Source organism: Plectrocnemia conspersa, unplaced genomic scaffold (genome assembly GCF_051122295.1).
Source record: "Plectrocnemia conspersa isolate PC_06_02 unplaced genomic scaffold, ASM5112229v1 ptg000005l, whole genome shotgun sequence".
NCBI lineage: Eukaryota > Metazoa > Arthropoda > Insecta > Trichoptera > Polycentropodidae > Plectrocnemia > Plectrocnemia conspersa.
The window spans coordinates 23,187,073-23,206,355 of NW_028277169.1; the positions used below are offsets into that span (position 1 = coordinate 23,187,073).

The following is a 19,283-nucleotide window of genomic DNA, read 5'->3' on the forward strand; positions in this document are numbered from 1 at the left end:
CAACACTTGATAAAGTTTCTTTTAATCCTTTGACTCATAGTAGAAACACATTTTAGCTGTCAACAATATTGGAACGGGTGAGCCATTTCACGCGTTTTTACGATAAGTAAATTCATATATGTATTAAAATTCTCCCACACACACAGACAAAAGTGGTTCTGAAATATTTCTTTGCAATTTTTTCTATCTTGCTTTTTGGTTTTAAGATGTTTTTTTTTAAATATGATAGCTATTAATCTAAGTACAGGCAGTTCTCGAGTTACGACCACCTCGACTTACGACCATTCGGAGTTACGACGAAAAAAAAGTTGTAAAATTTTTTTTTTTATGTCATATACATAATTTCAAGACTGGTTTGATAACTGTTTCATTCCAGAAGTATAGAAGAACTGTGATGAAAACGACAAAGCCTTTAAAATTTTATTGATTCTTGACAATGCTCCAGGCCATCCTCCACACTTAGGGGAATCACATCCAAATATAAAAGTGGTTTATTTACCTCCAAACACCACCAGCATTCTACAGCGGATGGATCAAGGGGGTATTGCTAACTTCAAAGCCCATTATTTAAGAATCACTTTTGCCCAAGCAATTGCAGGAACAGACAAACATCAGACATTGAGAGAATTTTGGAAAAATTTCAACATCTTTCATGCAATAAACAATATCTCAAAAGGATGGTCCAAAGTAACGACGAATTATATGAACGGCATATGGAACAAACTCTTAAAAAGATATAATGACAATATGTATTTTAATAAAGAAGGGGAAATAGATGAGATAGCAAATATTATTGTAAAATGTGCTCAACAACTTAATCTGAAAGTTGATAATGAAGATGTAATTCATCTTTTGGAAAATTATGTTGAGGAACTCACAAACCAAGATTTGATTGAGATTGAGGAACAACGAGTTGCAGAAAAAAATGTAATGGAGCTAAAAGAATTAGATGAACTCGAAGAACCACCAAAAAAAATTGTGTTAAAAGACATGGCTGCAGCTTTTAGCCAAATCAATGATGCTATTAAAAAAATTGAAAATATGGACAAAGACATCGATAGATCTTCGAGGGTACACGGCCTTATTCAGCAAGCACTTGCGTGTTATTATGAAATTTATAGAGAAAAGAAACAACAAACTGTACAAACAAACCTGGACGTTTTTTTAAGAAAAACAAGCACTATCACTGCACTCGCTGAAAAATCTCAAGAATTAACAATGGATATCAGTAGCACAGATGATAAAAATACTCTAGATCAATTCTTATAAATAAATTATTTATGTAGATATTTGCTAAAAAGTATTTAGTTAACAACTTGAAGTCAGCAATAAAAGTGGTTTTTGTATTTTTCATGTATGCATTGTTTTTAATTATTTTTTGTATGATTTTCGGCTTACGACCTTTTCGAGTTACGACCAAGGTGGTGGAACGGAACCCCGTCGTAACTCGAGAACTGACTGTATATTCAAACCGAATTTAGGTCAATAAGTTTGCGATAAGGCGTGTAAAATGCTCAGCTTTATTATGCGAAGCGCGTGTCACTAACAATTTATTGGCGATTTTGGATATTTTGAATCTCAGTGCAGCGATTTATAATCCAAATTTATTGTATTTTTAATGTAGCGGGAATTAAACGTTGCTGAGGGGTGGTGTCGGCAATCCGGCGATTTTTAGCTGCGATTGCGTCCATGTTGAGGCCAGGATATCATCGCTCGAGAACGATAATTATAAATTGCTCACGCGTTAATGTTTACGCAATTTATATAATTATGAATATGTGAGAACAATTGATTAATTAATATAATATATCCGATTACAAAGCACAAAGTTTTATAAACACCCCCATACGTGAGCCTTTTACTTGATTAAAGTATTGATACTTAATACAAAGTATCTGATGCATACAAAGGAACAATATCATGGATTCATTTCTGTCATATCAATAGAAAAATAATCGATTGAATTTGAAGATACTACGCTTTTCTCATCAGCTATTGTGTGGCCTTATCTTAAATTATTGAACCACTTAAAAAGCCTAAAACGAAACTAAACACACTCGATACTTGTCGATTGTGATATCGATTGTAACAATACATAGCATCGAGTTTATCGCAGCAATTAACAACGCTTATCGTATAATGTATTTACATGCATACAAAAATACTTCTTTGTACTTATTTATATTTCTGATATGATCGACTTGGCGTTAGTTACTCTAAATCATCCTACCTGATGAACATTATTTAAAATAGTTTCACCTAATTAATTTCATGCTTGGCTCGGTATTGAACTTGGTACACCTGTGTCAAAAGTTTTGAGGGGCACTCGCAAGTGCCAAGTTCATGATCGGAAATATCTTTGAGTGAATATGATTGCTCGTGTTTTGTTTTGATAGTTAACACACGTGTATATCGTATATTTGATCAGAACAAGCCTAACGGCCTTGACACGAGAACTTTGTATTTTTGCCACAAAGATACAATAACTCAATGTATTGTTTTCTCATAAAAAAAATGTAAAGTTCGCCTCCTAGTTCTGTTATTATATTTCTTTCGATATAAGTACAGACGGCCCTCGACTTTCGAACGTTCGACTTTCGTACAATTCGCTATTTCGCACATTTTAAAAAAAAAAACAATTTATTTAAATTTTTTTTTTCTCTGAATCTTTTGCTTCAATCGGACGTCCGTATGATACAAACAGGTCTACGATATGTTCAATTTGGCAAAATAAAAATATAATTAAAGAATACGTTCAAAATTGTGGAAAATAAAAATATATTTCCACAATCTTTAATGATATGTTTCCAAAAAAATACAGCAAAAAAAAAACATGGATGAAATGGAAAATCTTTGTCATCGTAGATCGATGACCAACATCAAAAAGATGTCCCTCTGAGTATTACAATTGTTCAAGCAAAAGCTCTTAGTTTGCACAAAGATTGGAAGGATAGATTAAAAAAATATTTTAACACGGGTTTTCAAGCAAGTAACGGTTGGTTTTACAGTTTTAAAATGAGGTATTCTTTTCATAATATTAAATTTACTGGAGAATCGGCTGATGCGGATAAAGATGCTGCAAAAGAATTTATTTCCTAATTATCCAAAATTATTGAAGATGTAGAATATTCCTCTAGCCAAATATTTAATGTAGATGAGACAGGTTTATTTTGGGAAACTCTTTAACAATGAAAAATATGAATGAAGCCTTCACGCACCTTGACAAATTTTTAAATATTATGGAATATTGTGATCCCAATGGAGAACGCATATCTCAAGTGCGTGGGGCGATCAATAAAAACATAGCATGTTATAAAATACTATATGAAGAAAAGAAAAAGAATAGTGGAAAACAGTTAACTCTTGATAACTTTTCAAAGGAAACACCCGCAAACCTTACTTAAACGTGTCTCTTAAACGCCTCTTAAACATCTTATATTTACTTGATAAATAAATATTTTAAAATACACAATTTCAATTTTTTTACTTCCCTCGACTTTCGTACATTCAACGTTCGCACACATTTTCAGGAACCAATTATGTGCGAAAGTCGAGGGCTGCCTGTAGTTTTATAGCAATCGAATCAACAATAAAATTACACATATTTAAAAGCTGCACAAAATAACATAAATGTCAGTTAAATAATTATTAATAATTAATTTTTAAAAAAGCTACTTCAGTATATTACTAGTATATTACTACAATAATAAAAATTATCATATTAATGAATAATAATTATTATGTAAAGATGTAAATCAATTTAAAAAGTACCAAGAATCATAATCAATTAAAATTGATAATAAAAATGCAATTAAATGTAAACGCCATAAGAGCACCCGTGCACTCATTGAAGTTGCGAATGCCACAGGAGCACCGGTGTACACATTTTTACAGTTATGAGATCTATAGGGTCATTAAATTGATATATTCAGTATAAAAGCAAAGTAGAATTACATATTAATTTTGTCGTTGAGATTATATGGTTTCGCAACCCCAAGCTATTCAATTTATGGAACGAAGTCGGAAGCATCTTACAAGCAGAAGTGATTTATTTAGTGCTGTAGTACATAAGTTACTCTGACGTTGGATTTTGATATACATAATCGCTTTTGGGCAGCTCGGTGATGTTGACTTATAAAATGATTTAGGATGCAAACGGTAGCCAAGTCGAAAAGAGTAAAAAATAAAAAGCCCACGTCCAAATTAGTTCCAATTCGAACGACCTCGTACAAGCAGACGCCAGTGTCATGGCAGTGAAATGACATAACCGCAAGATCAAGAACCGAAACGCGCTTATCTCTGACGAAAATCGCATCTGGGTTCTTCCGAGGACAAAATAGATTTTAACAAATCGGCCATTGTGAACAGATTGTATTAATAGTCGAGAGCAGAGGAAAGCGTCACGTAGCCGGGGCGGCGCCCGAAGAAAACTGGGGAAAATTGTAGAACGTTAAATGTGCATATTTACTGATAAATAAATTTAGAACAGATTCGTCCAATGCATAAACATGCACTAGAGAGCGATTAATCGAATGTCTAGATCTAGACATTTCTAACCTGAATTTATTTATAATATGTGTAGGAAGGTTTTTTTATTTATACAGATAAACACATATAACATAAATTTACCTGAATATTTCAATCCTACCAAGGTTTGACATTGATTCATGAAGTCAGTTAAAACAAGTTGACACTGATAAATTATAAGCTTATTTTCATGTAAATCAGATTTTAATATTTTAAATGGTGTGCTGAAGCACATCAGCCTTTTTATACATAATGTATACTCGACACACGTTATTAAAATAATATGTATATAATAAAAAATCTATATATCACTATCGCAATTCAGATTGAAGCCATCTAATAAAAGATGGTTATTATTGGAACACGAGATCGAATTAAAATCAATCAAAAATTGTAAAAACTGCAAGTTTTACAAACATTATTTTATTTAGATAAACTTTTTTCCAATTACGCTTTATTAATTATTTTTGTTGCATCGATTTATCATAACTGTCTAAAAATAAATATAAAATACTTGATTTACTGATAAATGAAGTTAGTACAATAATCTTTATTAATTAAAAAAAAATATAAATAATTCGTTAGCTTGTTTTAAAAAATAATTAACAAGTGGTTAGATTTAATTACGATTTTTTATGTTTATATTCATTCAATGCTGTATCTTAAATATTTAATTTAATTTTTTACTGTTTAATTGTTTAATTATGTGACTATTTTATGAAAATTAATTCAGCACATTAATTAAGGGTGAACTCCTTGGAGTATTTCGTCCACACGTATTGGACATTTGTTTTTTACTGGCAGCTCATATGTCTATAAGTCTGGACATTTTTTCTCAAGTTATTAAAAATTATATCTTGACCATTAGAAGTCCAAAGGCATATCTGTCATGCCCAATATATTTTATATTTTCTGAAGCCATTTTAAATGATTTTCCAGTATGTTCTTCAATAAATATATTACGGTTACAAGATTTAGTAATTCTTAACCATTTTACATGGAATTGTCAAATTACTAAAACTCATCGTAAAATATGTTAATGCATAAATTTTGAATTTTAGAAAAATCGCCGTTGCAGTGGGAACTCTCAGTAACGAGCGTGAAATGGATAGCTCTCGAACTGACTGTGTTAACGCAAATAGAGTATAGTGTCGCATTCTTTAAATTAAAATAAAACGTTATAATTATATTTAAAAAAACATATGCTGCTAAAACATTATACTTCCTTAATCACAAATGCTTTAGAAAATCCATAGAATTATATAATATATGCGTGACCAATGTGTTATCCACTATTAGTAAAAACAATCTGTTGATGATGAATGGATAACACATTGGGCTCGCCTATATAATTCTATCGACTTTAGAAATCATTAGTAATTAACACACTGATAAAAAGATACATAATTAAGAAAGTATAAGAATGTATTGTGTTTTAGCAGCGTAATTGTTACTTGTATAACTAATTTTGATTTAAATAATTCGACACTCCAAAAACTTTGTATTCGATTTGATTGGCTTACTAATGTTTAGTAATCTGCGAAAGAGTAATATGCAAATTTCCGTCACCCTCAGATTCATATTTATTAAAAAAATATTTTTATATTTTAAGGACGGAATAGTGTAGTCCGTAACGTTTCAGACTAGTAACTCTGAGGTTGCGGGTTCGAGCCCCAGCAGCGGCACTAGATTTTTTATTTATAAAAATGCGCTAATATTAAAAAAAAACCGGCCCAAGCTGCAGTGACATCTATTGATTATAAATTTATATTAATAATATAGATGTCACCGATTCCCAGACTTTGTCTGGTGGTAAATAATATTGTAGGTATTTATTATGTCTTATTGATTTGCCCGTTGTAACGTATTGGGCTTACACCTGTCAGATTACAATGGATGTCGTTGAACCAAATGGCGTGTGGCCATTTGCCGCGTGAAGCTTTTGTCGTAATACAGTGTACACATAATGCATTTTAAATATTCTTGGAATTAAATGACAAATTAACGTTTGCGATTAAAGTATAGTTTAAAAAAAGAGCATCTGTTTCAATGAAATACAGAGAAAACTTTATACGTAATCTAGAAACAGCATAGAAGTGAACAAAAACACTTCGTTTCGTCAATTTCGTAACTCACCACTCAAAATCAAAACTTTAACACAAACATGCATATTTTAATATTGTAAGACAACTCATATTAGCTATTAATATATAGCGGTAATATGTAAAAATTGAAGCACACGCTTCATAAATACGCAAACGTCGAATGATAAACTTTTTGTGTAAATGCCAGATAACAGGTACAAAAAATTAGAAATGTTTATTATTCTTTGCCAACAAAACGGTTAGTAGAATCTAATCCATAAGGTTATTTACAAGGCATATATTTAGAAGTAATATTTTTTTAAAAACTTGAATATGACACGGATAAGGGTTAAAAGAAGGTTAAAACTTGGATCGAAGCATAGTGTACTCGATCACACTTTTACACTAGCAACGTCACGGTTGCTAATGACAAAAAATATGGGTCGAAAGGTAATTCAAAACTCTTTCTGTGTATAATATGATCGAGTTTTTGTGACTAATGTGCTATAAATTATTATGTATGTATAATATATGAAAAATGTCACTTTGGTATGTGAAAGACCAAAATTTGTAGCCGAAACGTTGCGTTTCAAACGCCCACCAATTTCGATCTAAAACCGTCATCGCATCTCTAAAATTTTAACTACTAAATGGATATTGGAAGATTTCAGTAAAATGTTACTGGAAGTGTATTTTTATATGCGCCTTTGAGAGAAACGACATGGTCAAACAAACTTTAAAATATCGTAAAAATTAAATACTTTTTTTATTTGTTTTTTTAAATTCTGTTGATATATACTCATTTTTATACAAAATTCTGACCATAACTCAGAGTAGTAAAAAGAACAGATTTATTTTTGAAAAATAAAAATATATAAAATCATTTTTAGTTTTAATTAAATATTTTTTAACCTTTCAATCATAAAACTTTGAATGTTAAAATGATTATCTTGGAGCAATGAGTCAATCTGCAGGGTGTCGTGACGGAGTGCAAGCAATATAGTATATAGAACAACGTTGAAATATTAGGTAAGAATTATTTGTATTTATGTTGTAATATTTTCAACACAATAATGTATGAAAACGCATAAATTTCTGTTGTTTGTATAAGCTAGATGAAAACAGACGGATCCCGCACATCTCACTCGGTCGAAAGTCGGATTTTAACATTCGGCCTACACCTACACATCTACAGGTTAAGTCGAATCGTTCGGGCAAGTGACCAAGATCAATCCGCACCGTGAGTTTGGCGACCTGGAAGCGCATCCACGCAGATCCGGTGCGAATGACATGTCGCTTATTTTGGGGAGACCGCGAAAAAAGAGCAATTAGCGAACATCCCGATTTAGAACGACGGTGCGCCCTGCGACCGTTGCTCCTCATCGTCGGCCTAATCGATATTGATCGACGATGCTATCTGGCTGAAAGGGCACTCGTCGACGAGTCGACGGTTGATACAACGCCGCGACACGTGGTGGTTATCGATTGGAGTGAAATGGACAGCAGACGAAGGAAGTGCTCTAAATCGATGGGGTGAAGCAAAGACAGCGAGGCGCCGGACGGTCGCCCTCACTTCAGTAATTAATGGTGATGAAAGCTCTTACATACATAATTTTCCAAGGCTAATATCAACCCACTTTATTCCTTGAATTGTCTGTATTCTTTTGTAATTTGAGGGTTCAACTTATAGTTTATTTTATCTATGCATGTTTTATGTTCTCGTATATTCCCTTAAAATTTAAGGCTAAGAGTAAGAAAGAGTAAGGCCTGTTCAGCCGAAATATTGCTGCTGTAAGTGTGACCAAAGACCCGGAATTGTTGATTCGTCGGCGTCTGCAGCTTTTGTGCTTTTCTTATGGCTCCCTTTGGTGCATTTTCTATCTAGATTTGCACCTACACCCGAATAAAATTCAGATAACAGAATAACTGAAGCCCAGATACCATAGACAGCGAACAATTGACACAGATTGAGTGTTAGAGCAGCAGGAAGTTGATGCTGGTTTTTCAAAGAAAATCCTTTTCTCTCATGAAGTACATTTCTACATGTTTGGATATGTTAATAAGCAAAACTGCCGCATATGGGGCGAGAAAATCCTCATGTGATTCACGATACCTTTTCATGCTCAAAAAGTGACGCATTGTGGTCAGACGGCGTCATTGGACCTTACTTTTTCTAAAACGACGAAGATCGATTAGCAATCATGGTGACTGACTTGGAGCATACGAGAGTTCAGTCAAGCTCGCACCAAACGAAACTATTCCATTACAAATCAGAGAAGAGCAGCCGCTTTCACTTCGACCGTCAGATTTGCTCAAGCCAAACAGTCACTTCAAATCTCCAAGAGCTCAACTTATTTTTAATACTTTGACGCAGCATTATTGGACAAATTGTTGTGATACAAAAAAAAGCACCGCACAGATTAGTAAAGGGTATTTTTTTAGAAGCAGAAAACTTTAAAATTATATAAAACACATCAAAATCATGATGGTATTGAAAGATAATTTTATGCCATTAGTATTTAAATATGATTTCGGGCATGTGGGTGCCGCGGCTGGCTCGAATAAAGCGCTATCTGGAAGTCTGCGTTATCGCAATCGGCAATAACGCGGCGAATGTTGGCTTCTAAGTCGTCCATTATCTCTGATTTATCAGCGTCGACTAGCGATTTCACAAATCTTTACAGAAAATAATCCAAATTAAATCACACGATCTTTTAAGCCAATTTACAGTTCCATTACGCGAAATTATGCGCTCATCGAATGTTTCCTTCAATAAACTAATTGTGGCGTGTGCTGTGTGACATGTTGCGCCATCTTGTTGAAACCAAAGCTCTTCCAAATTAATGCCATTCAATTGGAGAGCGAAAAAGACAGTAATCATAATTGTAACGTTCTGGCCTACATAATTTTTGAAAAAATATGGACCAATGATTCTACCAACCCATAAAGCACACCTAACAGTGACTTTTTGTGGATGTAATGGCGTGTGAATTTTATTCACTCGTAATGCGGCAATTTTACTTGTTCACGTACCCATTCTACCAAAAATGAGCCTCATCGCTGAACAAAATTTTGTGGTAAAAAATCGATTGAAGTGGTATGGAAAAATATTAAAAAAAAATAATTAGTGGCTTTCTTTAAATTAGCAGTGCTCCTCACTTATAGTAGTAAATCAAATATTTTATGGATTCGTCCAGAGAAACTTGAGGGCAGTCGGCCAAAACTCCAATATCGATTCTCTAAAGAACTTCCAAGTGCGCCCAGTGCGGCCCTGGCATAGTTCCGCAGTTCCGAGCGTATTTGTGAATTCTTGCACGCCTCGAGGCGTGCCCAACAATCAATTTTATTACACGGGTACATAAATATAACTGAGACGATGATAAAATAAACGTAGAATATTACACAATTATACAAATTAATATTGTTATTTAATCAAGGCGTTTAACTTTAAAATTCAAGAATCTTATTAGGTACTTGTGATTAATACATAAGCATCTAATAATATTACGCTGTACAACAGCCATGCATTTGTTTACCATAAAAAATAAATTTACGTTGATTTTAAATGTCAAATCCCAAGAGGATTATGTTAATTATCGTACTATAATTTATTGCTATGGTTAATTTCTCGTTAGCATGTATAGATTTTTTTATAGTAATTCTAATTGACCCTATGATTGCCAAATTCGATATACCAGCTTTCTTCTTTCGTTAATGAAAGAATCGGATTCATTTTGAATGGGTTTTCAGTGGCAGCCCGTAAGAATTTGTAGTAGGGCTGCAGAAATAAAATTTGAAAGATTTAAAAAATATCTTTAATCAAATTTAAATAGGGACTATATAAGATATTATATTATATTACCATCACGATATACGAGTGGTATAAGTCTCCGGCTATTGACTTGAAAGACCTGGTTTCAAATCACATACGAACCTTTGTGTTTTTAAATTTCATAGATTAATTAAAATCAAGCTAGGTCGTACATATTTGGTATTGAAAATTCTCTAATAATGAGCTATTTTCAGCTCATAAAGAATATCTATGTATTAAAAAAAAATTAAAAAAATATTAGACAATGATAATTTTTTAAGTTGCATACATAAAAATACATAAAACACTATAATGGGAAGGCTACAGACCCCACAGCCCATATGGACGAACCGCCACTAGTTATAGCGTATTTCTTCAAGAGAAACCGGTTTTTTCGTACATTATATTTTTTATTGTGCAAGACATCAATATTTATATAGTTATTTCAAAAATTTTTGGCAACTAGAGGGTTAAGATTACATTCAAAATCAACCTGGTTTTAAAAGATTTCAACCGAGGGGGAATTAAGCTTTATATAAATGAAAGACATAATGCTATTTTTGAGACAGACAATCCTGAAAAGGGGGAATAACATTCTTATACGTTGCGAAACGGGGGCATGGGGCGAAAATGTTAAGAACTAGTTTTTATTGTTTAATATTTTCCACAGGATATTTTTAAAGACTCAAACTACATTTACTGAAATTTTCTCGGTGTTTTTTTAACAACCAATTATATTATAAGCCGGTTAAATATTGTAAAAAAATACTGTTTCTTTGAAGCAATTTTCTTAGTAATTTTTTTACTCGTTCTTCTTTAAAAATTAAATTATAATATAGAAGAAAAATCTGATTTTATTAAATTTAAATAGCATAGCCTATTTTAACCAATAATAAGAAAGCAATTAAAAAAATATTTAATAATATTTTGGCAAACTACTACATTTAAACCTAAATTCGATAATAATGTTTATAAAACGTACTCTACTGATATGATTTAATTCAAGTGATAACGTATTTGCAAACGAAAATCAAATTTGCTCAATGATAAGAAACCGCTCTTGTTTGTTTTTAGTATTTAATATCATACTTTTTGATAATAAATAAAATGACAACTCACGCATTTCACTCACCTGAACTAATTTTATTACGTCACCCGAGTGACTCATGTATCGTAACGTGAATACTGCAATATGAATACTGTAATAGAGCTGCGATTCTCAACCATATTTTCAAATTGTATATATAAAAAGTTTTTAGAATAAAAAATGTATATACGAGTGTAAATAGTCCCTTTCCACGTACTTTAATAAAATGTAGAAGGAAATGGAAAACAACAACTAGAACTACGTTTCTCCAAAGAAGTCATTCTTAGTCATTAAAAAATCAACCAATCGAGCTTTTGCTCAGTGCCCCATTTTTTACGCATATTTACATTTAAAATAAATATTATTTTGCTTAAAAAAAAGTATAACTTGATGTTAGTGAATTTAAATTTAAATTTAATTGACCGTTCAGAATCAACTGACTGTATTTTATTTATCATTGTATTGTATAAAATAAATCTTTTCGTTACAGTAAACCAAGAAATCCTTCCCTTTCCCTTCCCCTAAAAAACAGCAATTCCAGTTGCCATCTAGCGGTAATAGCATTAATCCTTCGGATAGCATATTAGTTAATAAACACATTAAATATAATATATTTTGAAAATAAAATAAACGGGTTTGAATGAGAAAACATGGACAGAGGCGTGTCAGATACTGCCGTTTTCCGAAATTACTTTTATGAAATTTATTAAATAGTATGACTGTGCATTGAAGCTAAAAGTAAATCCTTAATAAAAATGTCATGAATCACAATGTTGCCTTATGAAAAAAAAGTTTGACAACGTAACCTCCAAAGCATAGTTGCGGAACTAAGATTGAGAATTGCATTCATAGATCGATTATTGTCGTAATACGGCGATGATAAACTCGAAGTGTATTCGAATCGTATAATATAGCGCATCTACGGTAGCCGATCAGAATCTAACCTAAACATTGGCGACCGCCATTTTTGAAAAAAAGTTTGGGCATAACTCGCAGTTTACCGACCAACGCACAAAAACACTATCGTTATGTAAACCTCAATAAACATACTCTGGTGAGATAATTAAAAAACCGCACCGATCTCGAACGAACCGCGGCAAAGCGAATTAGCCGAATCGATCGGGCGTTTTGCACTATACGCCATGAAGATCAAATCGATTTCCGTAAATGAGACCGAGGATTCGCGTTAAAAAGAAACATTCACTCACCGGATCGAAGAGCGAAACACGAATCGACCGGCCGGCGACGTGGAGCGAAAGGAATGGCGGGCCGACGCGGAAGCGAAAGGTTTTAACGACGCACGCGGAGTCAAAGTGCGCATGCGCGATAGCCAATCTGAACTTTACCACGCACGTTCATTTGCTGAGTCTTGTCGTTCGCGTTGGCAACTTTCTGTTTGCGCATGCGTAGAATAAACAACGATTGCCACATGAAAATATTAAATGCCAAGTTAAAATAAATTTAAGTAATAATAAATGACTTGAACAATAGTTTTACAAAAATTAAGCCCCAAAGCATTTCGCTAATAACACTAAAATAATATTGCTGTGACTGTTTAGTGTAACCATTCTAGCTGAGTCATTGCCAAAAAATCGATAAAATGCACCAAGAACTATGACGTGCGGTCTGCGCACTGGTGAATCGAAAGGTTCAATTTTTTCTACGATAATGCGCGATCACACATTTCACAATTTAACCTCTTAAAGTTAGCCGAGTGGTGCTATGAAATATTGCCCCATCCACCAAACTCACACATCTCGCAACAAATTATCAATTGTATTTCAATGAAATTTCTTCAATACCATTTCTTACAATGAAATTTCTTCAATACCAAGCCGTTGCCGAATCTGTATTTCGAAATGTTATAAATTATGGAGCAACACAGAAAAATGTGTCATTTTTAATAATTATTTCGATTAATGAAGCTATTAGCTAAAAAATATGAATTTTGAATGTAGGGCAGGAATTACTATATTGATTTATTTAGCATATTTGTATATAGTTGAAATAGCTTATTAAAACAATTTTTTATAAATACGTTGTTAAAATATAACCTATTTTCCATTGTCCAGAAAGTTAAAATTATTGCATTTGCGCAATAAAAAATTTGCAGTAATTTCGCTAAAATACAATATGTTGGTGTTATATTTTATAGTTAGCGATTTTACAAAATTTATATAAATATATATATAAATATATATATATATATATATATATATATATATATATATATATATATATATATATATATATATATATATATATATATATATATATATATATATATATATATATATATATATATATATATATATATATTATGATCATTTAAATATGGATTACCCTTAAACCGCATTTCTCACTATCAACATTAGCTATCTCAGTGATAAAATAGATTACAAACAAATACTACCTATCCAATATTAGTAATACCTACCTACACTAATGTGCTATAAATAATATATTGCGCAATATAATAAATCTGAAACCTTCAGACCCTAAAACATTACCAAAATGAAAATCGGACTAGGGGACGACCCAAAAAAAGATAGAACGATTGCTCAACAATGACTAGACATAGCACAGGACCGTGACTGGTAGAAATGTGAAATATTGTAAAGCCTAGGAAAAAGTAGATGTTGGACTTGCCATCTTAATCAACTTATACTTTAAGCTCTAAAATATAAAATGATTAATACGGCAGGCCCAAAATCAAAATTTTTTACCTTAAAGTTTAAGGTAAAATCTACTATTTGAAATTAGTAACACGTAAAATGAAAATGTGCAAGACAATTGACACGGAGTTACATTCTGCAAACGTAAGTGCCAACACCAGATTAAGACAAACATTACTTTCTAATATGAAGTGACTAAATTTTGAAAATATCAATGAACACGGCAAATAAAATATTATTATTGCTGTGGGAGCTAAGAAATTTTTTTGAAAATTATTGTTCAAGGAGAGAAAACTTTTTATGGTCAATTCTTCTCAAATGAGGATGTCTGGTCAACTTATCTTACAGTAATGAGCCAGTAAATTAATATTTTCATAGTGTAACATCTCCACTTCAATAGGCTATATCCCCATATAAAGTTGGGATATAATATGTATATAATAGAATAAAACCATCTTTAGTTAAATACCTGTTATAAAATACATCACTTATGTTAGTAATATATTAAATTATCATATTAACCCTTAGACCGCCGACCGGTAAATTCTTAATTACTCGCTGTACGCCATGCGTTTTTAGCGATATAATTTTTTTGCTACTTACTCTGTTTAACACATCATTACAGCCAAAATACTCATTTTTTATATTTTAAAATTATATATGTATGATTAACACGATTTAAACATTCTAATTATATCAATAAACAAACATTTTTAGTCGTATTGTTGGAAATATTAAGTGAACAAAACTAAATCTATTGGTCGGTCCGCGTGTTGGCTCGCGTACACACACCTACACACACATGTACGCGCGCGGCACTATACAAGCGAACAACAAGCAGGGTCATGCTCACACTGAGACAATTTTAATATATAAATCTGCAACGCATTTTTTCTTACACAAAAATAACCCTAATAACCAAACCGTTTGTTTTTGATCAATGGTGTTTGCAATTGGTTCTTGTTGAAGGTTGTCATATTTCTTTATATATAAAAATAATAAATAATAAAACTCGATAGCAAGATACGATGTTACATTTAACTATATATAATTATATGTATAAATTATAATATATACATATTCTTCTTCTTCTTCCACGGCACTACAACCGGTGATCGGTTTTGGCCTTTCCACCTAATTTCTTGTAGGGCTTCTAGATATATCTTGAGTTTTAGTATTTCTTCCGCTATTGTTTGCATTTTTCCTGGTTGTAATATTGCACATTCCAGCTTCCAAAATTGAAGTCCAATCGTTTATCTAGATTTCGATCGTCTAGGTCAGTGGTCGGCAAACTTATTGGCCGAAGAGCCAAATATGTACATTACAATGATTTAAAAAAGTTATGAGAGCCAAATCTGTTTTTTAATTTAGTAAACCTTTATTATAATTTTAGTTGATAAACAATAATATGAAAGTAAGGTATCCATAAATTTAAATCATGACAATGACTAACAAACATTTAATGCTAACAATGTCCTTGGATCTCCTTGGAAAGTTTCAGTAAGTCAGGTTTATATGTTGTTGTTTATAATTTTAGGCATGATTCCAGGTTCTCGTCAATAAGAAGACTTCTCAGTTTACTCTTGATGAAGTTCATGCTTGAAAAGGATTGTTCGCATAAATATGTAGAACCAAAAAGGAAAAGAACAGCAAACGCAAGTTTTTTCAGCTGATCGTAAGAGTCAGGAATACTATTCCAGACGTTGAAAATGATCATGTCTTCATTCTCCAGGTCTTTCAAAGCAGACCACTTGTGTTGTGAACTAAGATCACATTCGTTCTTTTCCAATATTTCCAAATCAATACAAAGACGTTGAAATTTAGAGCTCCATATTTCCTTGTTTTTTAAATCCTGCAATTATATTTCAATGTTACCAATGTCAATGCCAAAAGGAGAAAATTTCAATTCAGTTATTGTAGCATTAAGAGGATTTTTGACGAATGCTAAGGTCGCTTTGCTGTTTTTAAACTCCTGAAATCTGCTGAGAAATGCTTCCCTCATATTTAAAATAGTTGTTTTGAAATGGTGTTTGTCAATAGAGGAATTATTTTCTTGGCGATGCTTCAGCAGGCTCAGAAAGTGAAACAATGTTTCCCTTTCAAAATCTTGAGTAAAAAGGGATAATTTGTTTTCGAATGAAATGTCTTCTTCTAACATCGAAAAAATTGTGTTTCCTTTCCCGTGTAGTTTACGGTATGCAGCTTTAGATGAGACGTAACGTCTACCATGAAATGAAAGTTTTGGATCCTGATTGTCTGTAAGTTCTGGATAGTGAACACCCTTCTCAAGGAGAAATGCTTCAATTTCTGGCAATAGGGACGCGAAACGTTTTAAAACGTTTCCTCTTGATAACCATCGAACCTCGTTATGAAGCAGAAGATCAGGACATAAGGACACTCGACCAGAATTAGCGCCCGGGCCAGTAGATATTTGTGCCAGAGCCGCACTCAAAGAGCCAAAGAGCCGCATGCGGCTCCGGAGCCGCACTTTGCCGACCCCTGGTCTAGGTCATTATGAATCGGGGCGGATTTATTATTTCTTTGTGATTTTTTCATAACTATTTGGATTTATCCACGTTGGTTGGTTTGCTCCATGATAGAAACCCTCCTCCTTTATCCGGGCTTGGGACCGGCAAGAGTGCAACATATCTACACTCCAGGCGGAATATGTAATATAAATTACACACACACACATATATATACAATAAATAATAAACTTTTCGACCATCGTGACGCATTGGGGTAGCCTGTTAGGTCACGATGGTATTAATTTAATGTAAATAAATAAACACATTACAAATAAATTATAAATTAATAGAACAAGTAAAATAAAATGATTCTACGACAAGGAATCGTTTTTGTTATTATTATTATTATTTAATATTTACTAAGAGTTATTATTTAATATTTACTAAGAGTTTTTATTGATATTTTATTAATTATATCTTATTTATATTTAATAATAAGTATTTAACCCTTTGGCTACCGAAATCCGATATATCGGCTTTTGCTACACTAGCGAGAACTGCCGGATCCGACGGCTCCGAAATCGTAGTATCCAATACATTTTCAACCGTCTGTAGGGTAATTGCTTCAGGGGTTTATAACATTTTTTCAAATATATGTTATAAATATATTATAATCATTATTTTTATACATATACACATATATATATATATATATATATATATATATATATATATATATATATATATATATATATATGTATATATATATATATGTATATATATATATATATGTATAAATATATATATGTATATATATATATATATATATGTATATATATATATATATATGTATATATATATATATATATATATATATATATATATATATATGTATATATGTATATATGTATATATGTATATATACATACATACATACATATATATACATATATATATATATATATATATATATATATATACATATATATATATATATATATATATATATATATATATATATATATATATATATATATATACATATATATATACATATATATATATATACATATATATATATACATATATATGTATATATATATATATATATATATATATATATATATATATATATATATATATATATATATATATATATATATATATATATTCAACAGTCTGTAGGGTATTTTTACTTAAACCATTATTTAAAAATATCATATTTTATTAATTTACGAAAAGTTTTATTTACATTTTAAAAATAAATAACATATTATATACCATTGTTATTGATTCCTGGTCGGAGTTCGGCCGCTCAGATCTCGTATTTTTTAATACGTCATGCGATAATGACTCTTATTACAGCGCAAATAAGAACTAATATAACACACAATCGCATATTCATCATTAATTAGGTCAAGTTCACTGCAGACAGCGTCGCACGCCGCGACAGCATGTTTACAAACTAAAATACACATTTTGACTTTTTAATTATTTAATAAAAAGTCCCGGCAGTTCTGGAACATTTTTCCAAAAATGCCCGGCATCCAAAGGGTTAATAGTAATTATTATTATTATTATTCAATTATTACAAACAATAAAAACCAATCACAAAAACAGTTGACAATATTAAAACAGTCGAAATAACGTATAAATATATTCACAAGTATTTACAAATCACAATTATCATTGAAATATTGATGACATAATTTAATTTCGATTCATAAATTAAAGTATAAAAAAAAGAATTTCCGCGATGCGTTTGTGCTAACCCTAAAAGTGGTCTAAAGAAGCACGATCGAAACCGCGCGCGAAATACAAACGACTAAAATTAAGGCGTGACTTTATAATTATATATACCACTGTTTCATCGCAAATTCTATAAATAAAATCACTGAAATCGTTTACTAGGAACTCAAACTGATTTTTAAAACATATATTGCCAACTGTTACCTTTCCGTTTCTTTAAAAAACGAAGGTTTTAACGAGCGCATCATATCATGCGCTTGGCATTAGACAGTAGATTTAGTTGCGCATCATATCATGCGCTTGGCGTTGAAAGGATTAATGGTATGAACTTTCCTTTTGATTTCTATATCACATTATAGATTCTGTAATATAAATATAACAATTTAATAAAATGTTTGTTATTATTATTATGAAGTCAATTCATAACTTACCGTTCAATTTTTCTATTGAGTTATCAATGAACTGTTTTGAATATTTTTAGCCAAAATCATACTTTCCGTCGCATGAGAATGTATATTCCCGTTAAAAATTCTTCCATGGTGGGTTTCAAAGTACGGAAACATCTTTTTACTAAGTTAGTATTCAGGTCAGGATTATAGCAATAGTTTTCATATAAATTCCTTCAAATTTTTCAACATTGAAATTTTTCAAAGTTGGGATTAATTTATCCGCTTGAGTTGTAGGTATTCCTGCAATAGTAGTTATGGTTACTGCAGATTCTTTACAGTATTCATCAAATATAGTTTCTATCCTATTTTTTAAACGTTTCAGAATTGTTATTTACCAGTTTTTTTCTGTTTTTGTTGCTAGTGATATTTTGTCTGTTTTATCATTTACGACCAGTCAATGTGTGGGAATTTAAAAGGTAATTATAACCATAAG

The 19,283-nt window shown here is 31.5% G+C and overlaps 1 protein-coding gene across 1 annotated transcript in view; it reads right to left on the reverse strand.

Moving 5' to 3' along the window:
- Window positions 1-12,929, reverse strand: part of Trx2 (Thioredoxin 2) — a 20,411-nt gene extending 7,482 nt beyond the window's left edge. The window contains exon 1 of the mRNA XM_088186697.1: window positions 12,718-12,929. The gene's annotated coding sequence lies outside the window, so the exon portion shown is untranslated. The remainder of the gene's footprint in view (window positions 1-12,717) is intronic.
- Between the last annotated feature and the right edge of the window lie 6,354 nt (window positions 12,930-19,283).